General features: G+C 43.1%; 1 protein-coding gene across 1 annotated transcript in view; it reads right to left on the bottom strand.

Moving 5' to 3' along the window:
* CAMK1D (calcium/calmodulin dependent protein kinase ID) overlaps positions 1-16412 on the bottom strand; it is a 217960-nt gene that overhangs the window by 44654 nt on the left and 156894 nt on the right. The gene's annotated exons all lie outside the window — the stretch shown is intronic.

Raw genomic sequence — 16412 nt, 5'->3', positions numbered from 1 at the left:
GAGGTATGGTCCCCTTCCTCTTTCCCCATCTGTGAGTGAAATGCAGATGGTAATTGCTACTACTATCTACAGCACATTAGTTCTTTGAAGGACTTGGCATCTCACATTGGGGAAAGGCAGTTTTAAACACATCTCGGGGTCCCCACTTTCCCCAGGTGCATATATGTTTGCTAACAGCCACAGACTCATATGAGTCTTACTCGAGCACGGGCTCTGACTGGCACTGAGAGAAGACAATTATTAATGAGGGAGCACAGACTACGAGCTCAATTAATCACCAGATGACACAGATGAGGAAAGGATTCCACAACTCATAGTGGAAAATAAAATTTTGACATCCCACTATTTAATGGCTGCTATATTATGCTTTTCCTCTGCCCTGCTAGAAGTAACATGGTCTGAACCCAATCTTAAATAAAAAATGAACACATTAAAAATGCCTGGAGGGCAATTGGGGGAAACAAAGGAGGAAAGAAATTTTTGAGTAACTGAAATAATAAAACTGTCAGCAAAAAACTGCCCTACCAGGGTAAATAAAAGTTTTCCATTTTAACAAGCAAAACCTATTAAAAAATAAAATGAATGCAATATGTTTTTTTCAGCAAGTTCCACCACTTAGCATATCATAAATAGCACAGTAAAACTTTCTTTAAAAATAAACCTAATAAAGGTAAAATCATAAATGATTACAGTCATTAAATACATATGGACTTGGAGCTTGCCATCATATGAACACTACGTAATTCAGCTGTAGTTACTGCAAGCAATAATCGGCTTGAATAATGCCATGAAGTCACTTCCTAGGAAAGTTTGGAGCCTGCATGGAAGAGAAGGCTGCTACAAGAAATGAAAACATTCAATTTAGAAACGGCAAAGAAATCTGGGAAGAAAAGAAATAAACTGGATAATCCACCCATTAAGTGCTAAGCAAACAAACTGAATGATCTGCTAAAATACTGGCCTTAAACTGAAATTATGCAGTGAAGGTGAAGTTCACCCTGGGCCCAATCCAAATGTAACTGTAGCTGAACGTAAAGCATCTCACCATTTCCAGTGGCACACAAATTAAACCTTCTGTGAGGTTCAGCTAGGTGACCCAAGCTTATTCCAGCTCCGAGCAAAACTCAAGACCACTGGCCATACCAGTGGCCATGGGCTTGATGCCCACCGCTGGCAGCACCCATTGAGACTTGTTCCTGTAGTTGTGTTGGTAGACAGAGGGAAAGCTCCTCACGCCCCAGCAAAGTGGAGACCTGGGACTCTGCTCTGATGGGAAGAGGCCCAGGCTGCCCTTGCAGAAGCTTCATCACACTGATGCCTGCTCTAAAAAAAAAAAACCTATGCAAAATACCTAGCCACATAGACATATACTATTATACATTATAAATACCCAGTGATGGTGCAGACTGGGCAGGAAAGTAGAGCAGTGAGTGTTGTTGCAAGTCCATCTTAGGTCTATGATCACTACAATATCCAGCGCTGCTCCACTGGCCTCACCAAGGAAGAGCAGAGAATCCACCTCATCGCTCACAGAAGGTAGATACAGTTTTATTGAATCTGGCTTGTATTAGCTCACTGTCTTTTCCTACTTCCCTTGCAGCCCTTTTGTTTCCTGTGGATTGATTGCATTGAAAATTGAGCCCACGCAGTAATTAGCATGACTGAATACAGCACATTTCCCCATGAATTTTGGTGCGTGCTGTTTCACATAGTTCCTCTGGTTATATTCAAGAGATGCTTTAGTAGGTACTGATTTACATCATGTGCTTTCCTACACAAGGACTCTCTCCACCCACGTTCCCAGGGAGTACCTCCATACATACTTTTTCATTAAAATGACAAACTTTCCTTTTCTCCCAATTCCCTCCCTCACCCCTACATCTCAGTCCTGAATCACAAGTTTCTTTAGCCAAATTTACTTCTGTGGATCTACAGTATCCAGGCTAAATCTGTTCACAATTTTCTTTCAGCGCACACAGTATATTTGTAACCTTTTGCATGATGCATTGCAAACCAGCTACTTAATCCAAGGACTCAGGAGGAGCAGCTGCTTGCTGCTTCACTAGCTCTGCTAGTTTGCAGCCACTTGCTGATTCAGAGTGCTGGAGATGCAGAGAGTTGAGGGACCTACTTTACTGTGTATATTAGGGTACACAGGATTTACATTAAATGTTCACACAGGCTCATCTATAAGGTCCCATTTCTGCTGACAAGTTTTGCAGCTGGGGTTCAGCTCCTGAGGATGTTCTGCAACATGGCATCTGAGCGATACCTACTTCAGCAATGATCTGGGCCAGGACAGAGCAGCTTGTGTCCCCCTGGCTCTTCTCTTCCCAAATAGGGTCAACTCAACCATATTGTCATTGGGAATGTTCTCCCCATACAGTGCCCAAGGACAGTGCCAGCTGGCATGGGGCAGCGCTGTATCAGGAGCAAGCTATCTCTATGCCCAGCTGCGGGAGATTATTTGAGCTTCTAATCCATGGCAGAGATGTTGCCCATTTGTCTGAAGCTGGTCTTGACCGCAGCATTGTAACCAGAAGAGCCAGCTCAACACACAGGGCAGGAGGAGGGTGAGTGCCGGGACTCCAGGAATTCCCCTTTTTACTTAAAAGGAAACAAATCCAAGGAGGCAGACTGAGGTGAAACCACTGAATTACAGGAAAATTATGGCCTCTTTGCAGCCTACAAACAGGTTCTATCCAAGGGTTAGTTTCAGAGTTTGCAATTATAGAATTTCTAGAGTTCTGTAATTCCTAATCTACAGATGTAAGTTAGGACAGATGAGGAGAAACTTTGGCTTTAGTATTAGACCTTCATTCTAGGTTAACTCACTTCACCATCCAGTTCACTAGGAAAAAGCCAAACTGACCAACAAAAAGAAAAACAACTCCTGTTAGAGGTAAGGAAAAATGAAGCGAAATGAACTTGTTTCTCAAGCAGTGCATTCCTTCTCTTTCTCTCTCCTGTTGGTACTATCTGGGTGTACAGATAAATTCTCTCATTCATTCCCCCATGCATCCCCCATTGCTATTAAGGGTAGGAACTTTTCTGCAGGAAGCAAAAAAGAGCTTTTTTTAGGAGCTTGAAAAATAACATGCTTTGACATACCGTTTTTGACTTCTTTGCCATTTGGCAATATGTTGATTTTTTTCCTTTCTGTCTCTTTTGGAGTTCAGGCCAGGACTGCTCTGGATTGTTTACCATTTGACAGTTTAATTGCTTTTTATCCAAAGTCTTGCTGACGAACTCATCAGCAGTGCAGTGATACAAAGCTATTTAGTTTGCAAGCAGTTCCCTCCAGAACTGTAGGAATCTGCCCAGGCTGAGAAGTTTGCCTGGTGCTTGACGGCAATTTCAAGCCATGACCCAACAGAGGGACAAGTCACCAAAGCATCAGCAGGGTGTGTTAAAAGAAGCCATGCAGAAAGGTGGTGATGTCCCTAGGCACTCATTAGCACTTCTTAAACCTGCAAATTACAGATGTCTAATAAAGTGGGCTGCTTTCAGAAATCTGGAGCAGGTAGGATCCCAGGTCATTATAGGAAATAGGTAAAATATGAGTATCACTCAATAGCTGTGAGCAGCTAACTGATCAGAAGTGAAATATTTGCCGTTTCCTCCCACATCCCATTGCCGTGGGCCTCTGTTTCAGACGGCTTTTAGCTCTGCCAATGGCAACAGCAACAAAGCTATTTACAGTAACAGTTCACTGTGGTTTCAAAGGCTGGTGAAGTAAATGAGCTGTGGAAGCACCTGTCGTACTGGTAGCTAAACCCCAGAAAAAGCTTTTGCCAGTGGTTTGCTGACGTGCTCAAGGCATGTAGAGATGCACATGGGTGTCAAGATGGAGGCTCTAGAACAGAGACTGTTGTCCAGCCAGGGCAATGTCATGACGAATACGGTCATGACATTGCTAGAAGGGATGAGGCAATGTCACCCGAGAGGCACCCAAAACCCAGGACAAGGGCAGTCTCAAAAAAACTAACTAAACAAGCAGCACAAGGATGGAGGTTCCCCCAGTGCTGAAGGAGGTCAGCTAACAGAGCCATCCCCAAAATACTAAATCTCTACGTTCCCTTTTATTGTAACGTGAAATGCTGAGTCTCGTGAGTTGATGAGAAACAAGCACACTGATTTCAATGGACGCGGGGTCAAGTCCATGGATCGTAACTAGGACAAAGCGATGTACTGGAAAGGTCTGATAAAGTAGCCAAAGCACGTACCACAGCCCGCGGGGCACAAAGCTGGAAGTGTGAGGTGAGATAAGAAAGACCGAAGGGACTGTTCCTTGGAAGTTCAGCCCCTGCATATTCGTTTTCTCTAATGAAGGAACTGTTATTAATACAAATATTTCCATTTTTAAAATTTATTTTGTTTTTAACGGAGGAGGTTTCTGTTTGGCTTTAAACTTCCTCTGCATTGTGAAAATGCATGAGAACCAGAAAACGAACCCAGCTAGTTCATGATTCGAAAGGGAAGGAAAACTGGCTACCTTCGTCTCATTGTTCAAACTACGTAACACACAAGAAGAAAATGAGTAAACAGATTAATAGATTTTAGACCCAGAAAGGAACATTATGATTATTCAACCTGACCTCCTCCAAATAAAAGTAAGTGATTAAAATTCTCCTCGTGCCAATAATTTAAGATGTTAATCGGGAAGGGCCATATATAACGATAAAAAAACTGTATGTCCTACAGAGACCTGCCTTATTCAGCATACAGCTCAGAAAATTGCACTGGCTTTCTCGTTTCCAGCACATCATAAAATACTCAGCTTGAACAAGGCATGGACTTTCCGTGTTTTGGTAGCCTTAAATCACTAACCTTAAAATCTGATGGTATCATAAATATGCGCTCCTAGGCCACCAAAGGAAGGGTGCAGGATTACTTTGGGCTCATTTTTCTAAAATACAGGTGTGTGTATGTGGTAAAGAGAGAGGACTGCTGGCGCCTTCTCCTTTGATAGCACTGCTCAAAGCAACACTTGCTCTGTGATTTATTCCGGGGGCTGATGGTCCCTTGACCCTTCACCACCACTGTGATGGTGGCCATACAGAGACTCTGCCTGTAGCAACACTCACCGGTAAATTAGCTCTGCACTTGTCCGTGTAAGACCCAGTGACTTGTCATCTCCAGTGGTGCTATCAGCAATCATGCTGGTGGGAGGCAATGGCAGAGGGTTGCCCCCATCCTCAGGGTTTTGGGTTTTTTTTTTTTTTTTGTTTTTTTTTTTTTTTGTTTTTTTTTTTTTTTTTTTTGAAACTTCAGGCAAAAATGATCTGGTCATCTCTCAGAACAAAACTGAGCAAAACAAAATGTTTCTTTTCACCGCATGAAAAGGTTTATATGACATTTGCTGAGCAGCTGTAGTGAGGTTAGGCTTTGGAGAATAAATCTATGTTTCCAAGTCCATAGGTCTCTGGAAACCTTGGTTCACACTTGCTCTGTTGGGACGTGATGCAGTTTGGCAGTTAAAATATTTGGAAACAACATTTTCCTTCACAGAATCCCTACCATAATGGAACTCCAGGCTTTGCTGCTATGGTTATTCAGGAGGCACATCTCTGTGCTGATAAGCCTCCAGCGCAATCTGGCTCTGCAGCAAACCTCCACCCCTCTAGCGCACGCCATGCTTCGCATGAAATGAAAGGGCAAAAAAGATCCATGCCCTACGTGTCAGTCAAGAGCTTGTTGTCATCAGTCTACTACCTGTGGATTCACCATGGGTTTCACTGTGAAAAAAATAGCATTTAAAAAAATTCATTGGAATATGCAAAGGATGTATTAAATTATTCGAAAGCTTAATTTTAAAGAAGTAAAAGCTCTCTGCTTTATTCATTTTCTAAGGTGGAATGTCAGTAAATAGTCCAAGCACAATAACTCTTTCTAATTGCATAAATACGTAGAGGTATATATATGCGACTTTATTGTCTCAGTCTTCCTCACTCTGCTTCTGCAAAATAGAAGAGTAGAGGTCTGTAGATAAACCACCATACAAAATATGTTTTCCAGCGTCTCAGGGCTGGAACAATGTATTTCCTAAGTGCTGTCATATTCTTCAAGCTCACCATAAAATAAATGGACAGTTAAAATCTGGAGGAGGTCCCTCACCTGACAGCAATTTAAAAGTAGGTCAGATTTCAGCAGGAATAGGTTGGGTTCTGTTTTCCTTTTGAGTTGTTTTCCATTGGAAACCAACCTCGATGTCCTGCCAACATTAACTAGGAAGAACAGAACTAAAAATAATGGAAACTAATGTAACTGAAAAAGGATGCTGCAAATTACGCAGTGTACGGTAAACAATTACGAAATATAAAATGAAGAGAGTAGTAAGAATTGTCCTGATATCAAAAAGAAACAAAGAAAAATATAGTAAAGTCACCCTCAGCTGGAGCTCAAGCCACCCACTTTTAACTTGAATAACAATAACAGAAATTTGCTGTTGCATGTTTATTCCTTTTTCTGAGTTTGCTTTCCATATGTTTTCTCATGAGTAAGTTTGCAGGCAGAAGTTTTTGTAAAACCAGCCAATGTTAAGATAATATTAAGTGACACTTCAGTGCAGGTAGAGCTCTGAAGCCCTTGTATCACTTCTATCTCACATTATATATAAATATGTATATTAGTGTTTCTATAGAAAGTACAAAGGCTACAGACTTTGAGTTGTTCCTCTGTTCTGGACTAAACCAACAGGGTAAAACTTACTTTGAAGCAAAGAAAGAAATGTTGTTAGCTGGTCAAGATACGTTGTTAAAAAAATTAAGTTGCCCGAGAAGTATGTAGAAATAATACATAGGAAACTAAGTATCAAAACCAAACTGACAAGCATAGCTCTAAGTGATAAAGGCATCTTGTTTTATCAAGCTATTAAAACAATATATATATATATATAAACCTTCAATAAATGTGTTCTGCAACTTTTGAAAAAGTGTGAAGAAACTGGCACAGAGAAATGATAAAAACCCCACAGCATTTTAGTTTCATCAGCTTGAAAAGGGGATGAGAGAGGAGATACATTAGAGCTCTACAAAATCATGGAAAGTCTGGAGGATGCAAAAAGGAAAGATAAGGAACTATTTCATGCCAAGCATAGGGAGCCTAGTATAATTAGCAGGAAATAGATTTAAAACAAGAGCCTTTACCACCTGAGGTGCAATCCTGGGATAGATGACGCTCTGGTCTGACTCAAGACCAGACTCAAGATCTTAACAGTGCTCATGTTCTTATGATCATGCTCATCAAAGTAATTATTGAATTATTCACTCAACTCTAGAATGAATGTGCATACCTACATTACAGAGTCTTTTGATTTGCTCTAAATCAAATACGGCAGATTCACAGATTTTAAAGCAATTATGATAATCTAATCTGACCTCAGACAGAACAAAGACCATACAATTTCTGCCTCAGATCCATGCTTCCTGACAAAACACTATCATTCAACAGAGTATCCAGACTTGACTTTGAAGATTTCAATAATCCCTTGCTCTGCTTTGTCCTGTGGTTAATTAACATGCACCAACTAGTTACATTGACTTTCCTTCCAATGATAATTTTCAATAATTTTCAATTTCAATTTCATCCTGTCATGGGATCCCTTTCAATACTGACTGCAGACTCTTTAGCCACAATAAGGCAACATAACTCTGTTCAGACTTTGGGTAGCACCACTCTTCCTGTTTCTGCCTGATGTTTCTCTCCAAAAAATGGTATTCCAAAGCAACTTCCATAGCTGCTATGAAGTGCCTCCTAGAAGCTGAGTGCGTATGTACAGAGGCATATTTCTGATCTTCCATTTGTAAATTTAAATTACTGCGTAAGTATCATCACTACATATGCACAAATAATGATTTGGTCATTCCTGGACAGGATATGGACCATTACCAAGTATTTGTATTTCAATATTGAATTAGATATAATCTAATAGAATATAGAGTCTCCAAATCCCACTCTCTCTTCTGAACACCATTCATTCAGTCCTACTTCTTATTAGCTCTCATGATCTTTCCATGATATTTCTATCGCCACTATTCAGCCAAAACATCCCCGATTCTCACAGTGGAAAGTGAATTTCTCCCATTTTGAGTGATGCATAGAGAAACCAAACTGAATTTTTACAGTTCATACGCAGCCTCAGCTAAATAAAATTTATGTGATTGTTCATATTAATACTGTATCTTTAGCCAGCAAATTCAGTTTCTGCTGGAGCTGCAAGTTCACTTGTACTGTCACTGAAAGAACCAGAAGAAACAGGAACTGAATCTGGAAAGCTTGGGACCATATGCCAGTTGATTAATGATGTCTTGCCTAGTTGTCATCAAGCTGGGGACAGTGGACACAGGTCATGTTGAGCAAGGACAAGGTGCATACACAAGCACATCAAAGCCTTCAAAAGCAGTTTGTGGCAAACACACTGATCTAAATCCCACTGCTCCAACACCACTGCAATCCATGATGCCAAGCACACCTCAAAGTGTCTCATCTGTGGACTTCCTTCCCACCTATGCTATCAATTTTACTTTTCAAAACACTCATTTTTCTTCAGTATCTGCACAGGGCACCATCTTCACAGATACTGACAGCTTTTTTTTCCTCTGTAAGGCACTAAGTGAGAAAACCCTCTGCAAGGATCCTTCTCTACCGCCAGGGACCTAGGAGCTGGAAGGAGCATTAGGAACTGGCTGACAGAGCAGCAAGGCTGAAAGGTCCATAGGCCCCGCTCTGTCCTATGGCTATCCTATGCTGTCAGTGTGTCCTGCTCCTTTATTTAGCTTGTGCTGTTTTCTCCCCTACCAGCCAGTAATTCACCACCCTCCAGAGACACTGCGCAGCTTGTGTCTCTTCCTGGGCTTTTCTTGATTCTTCTCATCCAGGCTACATCCCCCTAGGAGTAGGACAACGGCTGCCCTCGGGCACTCCTCCACCAGTGCCTCCCACCACACTCCTGCGGACGTGATTCATGATACTGCTTGCGTGCTGCTGACAGGCTAGCAACAGCGCTCACAAATAACACTTCAGTCTTAGGTAGGACCTGGCTGCCACCCTGGGAAACATCAGCTGCCTGCTCCCATTAGGAACAGCTAATTCCCAAGCTGTGCTCTTTGCACAGATAAGGCACAGTGGGGGCCAAGAGGACCAGCACGTTTATTTTTGCTTGGCTGGAGGGTGGGCAGCACAGATATTCTCTCATGGCCCCAAGGGAATATTTATAATGCACAGAAGAGACATCCCCCTCCCCCCCCCCCAAAAAAAAAAAAGAAAAAGAAAAAGAAAAGAAGAGAAGAGAAGAGAAGCATCTGGTCCTAATTCTTGATATTCTCCAAATAAAATCAGAAGTCAGGCATGTGACCCACCAAGACAGCTATAGCTGCTCTTAGTGATTTCTGCTCTTAGTTCAACTACCCTCGAAAGACCTTCTGGATGAGTCTTTGACCACAGCATCCCCACGAGATGAGGAACGAGGTGTTGCCAGCAGCCAACAAAGCACAAGGCATAACTGGCCAGCTGAAAGTGCTCCAAAAATGCAGGGAAACAACAGAGTGAAACCAGCTGGACATGAAAAGGGCAAAAAGGACCATCCTGCCAACAGCCGCTACCGGCTGCCTGGCACTATAGAGCTAAATCAGGTGCCACAGCCACACGTTTGATCAACAGATTTACTGTTTTTATTCAGTGCAACAGCAGAATTCACTGCCTTTTGAAAGAATAAAATCCCCCTCCTGGAGGGAAGCTATTTGTTGAAAGATAAAGCAGGAGCACTGCGCACAAAAGAGAGAGGTTCCAGGACGTCCTCCACACACCGAATGTGCCTCCAGGCTTATCTGAGTAATTCTTCAATTATAGTCTTACTGGTGGCTGATTTAGTCCAGGCCATTGAGATGTTTGTAATGGAAATCACCAATTCATCATGGAGGTGACTTTCCAAGAATCTAATCACGCAGCTGAAAACAGACACATGTTCCTGCTAATAATGAGGGCTCCAGCTGAGAGGGAAGATTTTCTGTATGTGTTATTTTTAAAGAAAGGTAGTTACTTGCTCCTGTGTCTCAAGAATCTGGCTTGGCTGACTGCCAGACATGCTAGTTTTTACTGGGACTGTTTCATGGCCTTGGGAGAGATTTTAAATATCTGTTCATATATTACTGCTCCAAAGCTGTCATCCATTCTAACACATTACACAGTTGTCTCCCACAGAAGACAAAAATCTCCCGTTAAATCTTTGTTGTCAACACAACACGTTAAGTCTTGTTAATCAACACCAGCAGGTCCACAACAACTTTATTTTCAAGACAGCAGAGCAAATCAATGCCTTCCAGGATACGTAGAGTTCATGTTCAACATTTTAGGAGTTTGTCTTTCCCTAATACCTTTTAATAGGTGAACTAGTAACAGCCTCTAAATGCTGATGCTGGAAAAAGCACAGCCATAACTGATACTAACTAAACTTAAAAACAACAACTAATTAAACTTACACTCCTCAAACCATCAACCCATCTTGGAGCCTCAAAAAAAACTTGCTGCCTCCCTTGATTTGCTGGGGCAATGTGCACTTCCGCCCCGTGCTCAATCCTTCCTCCCCTTGGGCACCATGAAGGACATAATCCCCTTCTGTTTCATATTTCATACTTAAGCTGCCCTATAAATTCCCATTCATGAGCGAGCCCTGAGCAGTAACAAAAATACAAGCTGTAAAACGCCACCAGCTTCAGATTACAGCTGTCAAACTGCCCCTCCGCGCTCAGTTTTGCTGCTTTAGGAGAAGGCCCAGGAGAAGAAGGTAAGTCTAAGAGCAGGCAGTCCAAGAGCAGGCTGGCCATGGAAGAGGCGTGAGCCAGGAAACGGGGTCTGGGACGTCATCCCACCTCCGCGAGATTACCTTGGGAATGCAATCACGCAAAGACGCAGGTAAGGGAACTGCTGCTCCCCAGCTGGCCTGGAACAGCACAGGACATTTCACAGGCAACTCTGGGAGTTGCCTTTTGCTTGCTCATAGCACCCTTGGCACTCCTGCTGGTATGATCACACAACCTCATCATTTCATAAATGCAGGGATTCAGCACTTAAAAAATAAAGTTTTAATCTTCCTTTTACATTCCATAGCAAATATTTTTAAGCATCTATCCCGGCTCCTCGGTCTCTTCTGCAATATATTATAAATACTGTTTTGTGAAAATTAAAATCGAAAGTTCCTCCTTGCAACTGGTCCCAAATCAAAACTAATGATAGGATCAAACCCAAATGACAACCTAGCAAATTTAAGTCTCGCTGTGCTCTTGGGCTGCATGATTTACATGCAGTATGAATGCTGGGGAATTGAGGAAATGGCCAGATACTCACTTTTTTTTACTAATATGACAGTCAGAGCACATTGCAAAAACTCATAGGAAAAAATGAAAAGAGAGACTTGAATTGCAGAGCTCACAAGCCCTGCACAAAGATAGAGCATCACATATTTGGCATGAGCATCTGGCCAGTCATGGGACAAATCTTGAGTGAAGCAGGCCCATGCACATCAGTGGTGTTAAACTGACTTCCAGCAGCATAGGATTTCATTCGACCAGAGTTGATTTTGGACCTGACAAGGAATCGAGGTTGCAGCCAGTGTGACCAGCAATGACCCTAAGACTCTGAAGAAGGACACAGCAATGGAGTGGTACAACGCCTAAAGCAGAGCAACTGCTCTGGGGTAAAGTGACTTCTATTCTGGCATGGAGCGTATCTACATGGAACTTATCTATAGCAGCTACTCTAGTTACTCTCCAGCGCAGGCAAGATCTAACCATCATGGGACCAGAAGCCCAATGTACTTAGAAAAAGAATGCCGCTATTTTTAAGAGTCCGTGCCTTGTATTTGCATATAACGCAAGAAAGCTTTTGCAGGATCTGTGCTTCGGCCAAGCAGTTGCAGCTTGGCACCTTGGAGCCTGCATACTGATGTGAGAATGTCAAGGCGTAAATGTCTGTGCAATTTGCTATCTGCAGAAGAGCAGTTCTGAAGTTGAAAAAAGAGGAAACTATTAAAAAAAGCGCACTTGGCCCATTGCACTGTGAGGGAGGCACAAAGTCTCCCTAAGCCACTGTATTCAAGTCAGTAAACTGTTACTATGTCGGTCCTAATGAAGGGACCAAAGCAAAGTGCTAAGATGTTAAATATCCACAGCCAGCTGGTCTGATTGCTCAGCTGACTGTCCAAGTGCCTGTTAATGAAAGCACACACTCCCAACGAGGTCTCACTAGCACTAGAGCTGGCAAAGAAATGAGTATTATTACTGCAGCAATTACATCTGATACTCACCAAGCACAACCCCCACAATTCTTCTTTCTAAGACAAATCGTGACTGTGGGCAGGGAGGTGTGAGAAGTGTAGGACCATCGCACTCCCCAGCATCCACGAAAGCATGGGCAAGGCAAAAGCCTCAAGTCAGGAGACCAAGGTTTAACCTTTGCTCTGCCACACATCTTGGGCAAGCCATCGAAGGACGAATCTGCAAAGGCACTTGGGTGTCTCAATAGGGAATTAGGCATCTGTGATCTAATCCGAGGTTTGGTTAACCCGGATAACTCTGCTGCCAATAGGTCAACGTTGCCAAACTTGCTGCTCTGCTAGCAGTGCAGGGAACTGCAAAGCCCCCAGGCTGGGGGGCACAAATCTGACTGCCTGCTCCAGCTGGAAGAGGGGGCTCCAAGCCAGTATCTCTAACTCTCAGAAAATGTCCTAAACCACACAGTGTCTTCCATCTGATCCATTTCTGAGAAGTTTCTGAGTTTCTCAGAACGTAACTCAAGGTTCACTCAGGAAGGGGGAGCTCTGTTCCTGCTTTATTGATGAGAACGTCATAGAGCAAAAAATGGTCCCTTAAAACCAATGATGTCAGTTGTTCCCTTAACCTTCGCAGGAACCCAAACGCCTCCCTTTAAGAAATACGTTAATACTGCCATGCTTTTAGTAGACAGTAATCTTATTCCATATCTTCATAACTTAACTGAAAAATTCCCAAGCCGAGTTACCTCTTGCACTGAGAAAGTGAGCCTGCCTCTGCAGCAGGCAAACCAGGTGTATTTATGTGATGGAAGAAGCTATTCACTTTAGCCATTTGTTACAGAACAGTATGGAAAACACATCTCAGAAAGATGATTTATAAAGTGCTTTAGATAGCATTTAAATAATGAGTTATAACTAGGTATGAACACTCAAAGCCACTGATGAAAACGCTCCTCTGCTCTTGCCACGTTATTTATGCTGCTCTGGTTGCTACAGCTCAGCTCCCTGGTCCTGCTCCTCAGCCCAGTGCCAGGATCGATCGATCTCAGCACTGCAGCACCACAGATGTCTGTTTTCTATTTGGCTGTGGTATTCCCTGTGCAATATTAAAATGTCATCAATTCAGTTTAACAGACCAAGTAAAGGCCTTAGTCAACCATTTAACAGTTAAGAAAAACATATGGCAAATGCGTATCAGTCCAGGGACTGCATTAAAAGTTTAAGGGTTCAATTAAGAGGAATCTTTCTGGTGTGTTCTCAGGAGGTTAGAAAAACAGAAATGCCAAATGTTTCCCCCCCCCCCTTGTAACTGTTAAAAACCAGGCCGAAACCCCCTTGTTAAAGTGCTTTTTGTGTCTGTCCATTTCAGTACGTTAAAAGTACCTTTGTAAAGCACTCGATTAAAACAAACTATTTATTGGGAAAATGGAGATGAAATTTTTATGATCGGCAGTTTTTCTAGCTCTTGCTGTTGTGCTCCAGTGTGCTGCCTCAAGCTCCCACGTCCAGCGTTGCCCTCTGAGCTCTGAGGCCGGAGCTGCCCTAAGTTCCCCCCGGGGATGGGAGCGCTTCCCCATGCGAAAGCTCAGCCACGGGACGAGCCAAGCGTGACCTTCAGGGCTGGCTGAAGCCCTCTTCTGAGGGGCAACCAGGCTGCTTTATTACAATTTGCAAGGCCCAGCTTCCTTGCAGGACAGCAGTTACCCAGCAGAAGTGACGTGTGCATGTGTGTACTGCACCGATGACGCCGGTGTCCTGGTGGAGTGGTTCAGAGCACGAGAGCAGGTTCGTTATCTGGAGACAGACTGCTCAGCAACAGTCATGATTTTTGCCATTGCCATTATTTATAGGCACAGAAACCATTTAAAAATGCAGAGGTTGGTATGGCAGGTGAACCCACCGTCCAACAGTCACTTGTGCTGTTGGATTGTCCCTCCCTCAATACCAGGTCCAACCCCTGTGGGCAACAGTCCTCGGGCTGGAGGATGAAGCTCTCCCAGCATGTGAGCCACAGTGGCCCAGGAACCAGCTACACAAGGCAAAAGAGTAGATTTTGATATTGTTATTAGAAGGAGCTGTGGGATACTACAGTCTGAGTCACTGCAGTCCACAGGCATTTTCTTCCTGGACCACAAATGGGCTTTGCATCTGGCCCTCAAGTGACGGATGGGACACGGGAGAAGGAAGCGATCACACAGATACCTTGCAAAGGACTCGAACTGCAGGTAAAAGAGGACTGAATCAACCGAGAAAAAATACAAACGATTGATTTCTGTAAGTCTTGACAGAGCGAGCTGGATGTTTACAGAGCTTCTGAGCCTCCTCTCCAACATGCTGCCTCCCTTTTGGTGATCACCGAGACCTTGCTGAGCTCCTTCCCGGCTCCCCTATTTAGGGCACTGGTGATGCTCTGAGTTCACCCCACGACCCCTCTTCTGCACGGCGCTACACCTCTGAATACTGATTACTCTCACTACACCGAAGCTGGAAATCAGGAAGAATTAATTCATTTCTTGCTTAATTCTACTTCGGTGCAACTAAACCCGAGCATTAAAAATAGTTTTTAAAAAAAGCCATACTGAGAACAGCTCATGGGGTACACTGCGAAAGGAACCAACGTTTCAGCCGTTAATGCCTTTTATTAAACAAATAAAACACTCTCATGTATACCTCAGAGTCTACAAATTATTCTCACAACTATGCAGAACTACTTTATGTTTCAGCTTTGGGGCACTGTTTAAAATTTACTCTGGTAATGTTTTCAAGAAAAGTCAATTTATTTCACCCAAGCGGTGATTTAAAACATCAGGGAGCCATCTGGTGGTTTGATTGCCTTCTAATTAAAATTCGTCTCTTGGGTTCTCGACTTCCGCTGCTAGTACTCATGCCGAACTGAATTGGCCAGCTCAGAGCATAAATGCAAAGGAATGAAGCGCTGTATGCCATGTGAAAACAAAATGCAGGGATTTCAGAAATTCGGAGCTTTTTGCCATTACTTTGTAAACAGGAATTGTCCACAAAGCGTGAATGAGGCATTTATGCTTGGATTTTTTTGAGCTGCTAGATATATATTTTTAGGGCACTTACCAATGAAGTGGAATAAAGGTATTGTGACAAAATAAGAACCTTTCACAAAAATCCTTTCCTTGATGGAAAAAAATAAAGTAATCGGAAATGTGTGTTACATTTCTATGGAACTGATTTGCTTTGCTTTGCTTTGCAAGCCACTTCACCATTTTCCCCCATGATTTCATACATTTTGAAAGAGAATTACATCTGCGGCTTTGGAAATTTGGAACACAAAAGAAAAAAGTGGAGATGGAAGGGAAACGTGCAGAATCCAGACAGTAGGGCATTTTCTTTCCAAGGGGTCTGGGCCTTGACTGCCCTTTTGGGACTCTTTCTGTGTTTTATCCAGTGACGGTTTTAGGCAGAAGATGTGAGCAGGTGGAGAAGAAGGGGCCACACTCAGCTCCTGTCCCCTCAGGTGAGTCCCAGGAAGTTCCACATACCATTTTCCAAAGCTTATAGCCAGTTTCATGATGGTGGCATCACAAGCGGTGCAGGCTGAGAGGAGAAGGCAACATCATCTCCCCTCACTGCTGGTTAGGGCACTCTCTTGACCTTTTTTTTCAGGAGGGAGGTAAGGCTCCATCTCTTTTTTCTTATGGAAAAGGGTGGAGGTAAGAGCCCTGAAACTATCTCCTGACACAGAGTTTTTAAAGAGCGGAAGCTGCAGCTCCATTTGCTGTTGAACCTGAGCAAGCTGGCTGCATGTGCCCTGAGACCGTCTGCCAAGCCCACCTCCCTGGGGGCTGCGCACAGGAAAGACTTGATAATTTGGCTAGTGCTGACATGCTCATTACTGTTAAGAAAATGGAGCAAATAACAATAGGGTTTGTAACCATCAGGGTTTGTGGCAGCCGAGTGAGTCTTTACAATAGCAACTTTCTATTTTGATATTTATATTCTAGACAAGTCTAACTGTAGATGTTCAAATTCCTCTTTTGGTCCCTACCTGTATCTCTGTGCTGATGTGCTTTTGCAAGTTTTTGTTCCTGGATCTGAACTCCCCCAACATAAGTGCAGGCAGGGTCAGATGGGATGTACTTGCTCAATCCCATCTGCACTGTAGGACATTATC

This window comes from Rhea pennata, chromosome 1 (assembly GCF_028389875.1).
Source record: "Rhea pennata isolate bPtePen1 chromosome 1, bPtePen1.pri, whole genome shotgun sequence".
NCBI classification, from domain to species: domain Eukaryota; kingdom Metazoa; phylum Chordata; class Aves; order Rheiformes; family Rheidae; genus Rhea; species Rhea pennata.
The sequence above is the reverse complement of the archived record's forward strand: the minus strand, read 5'-3'. Positions and strand labels throughout refer to the sequence as shown.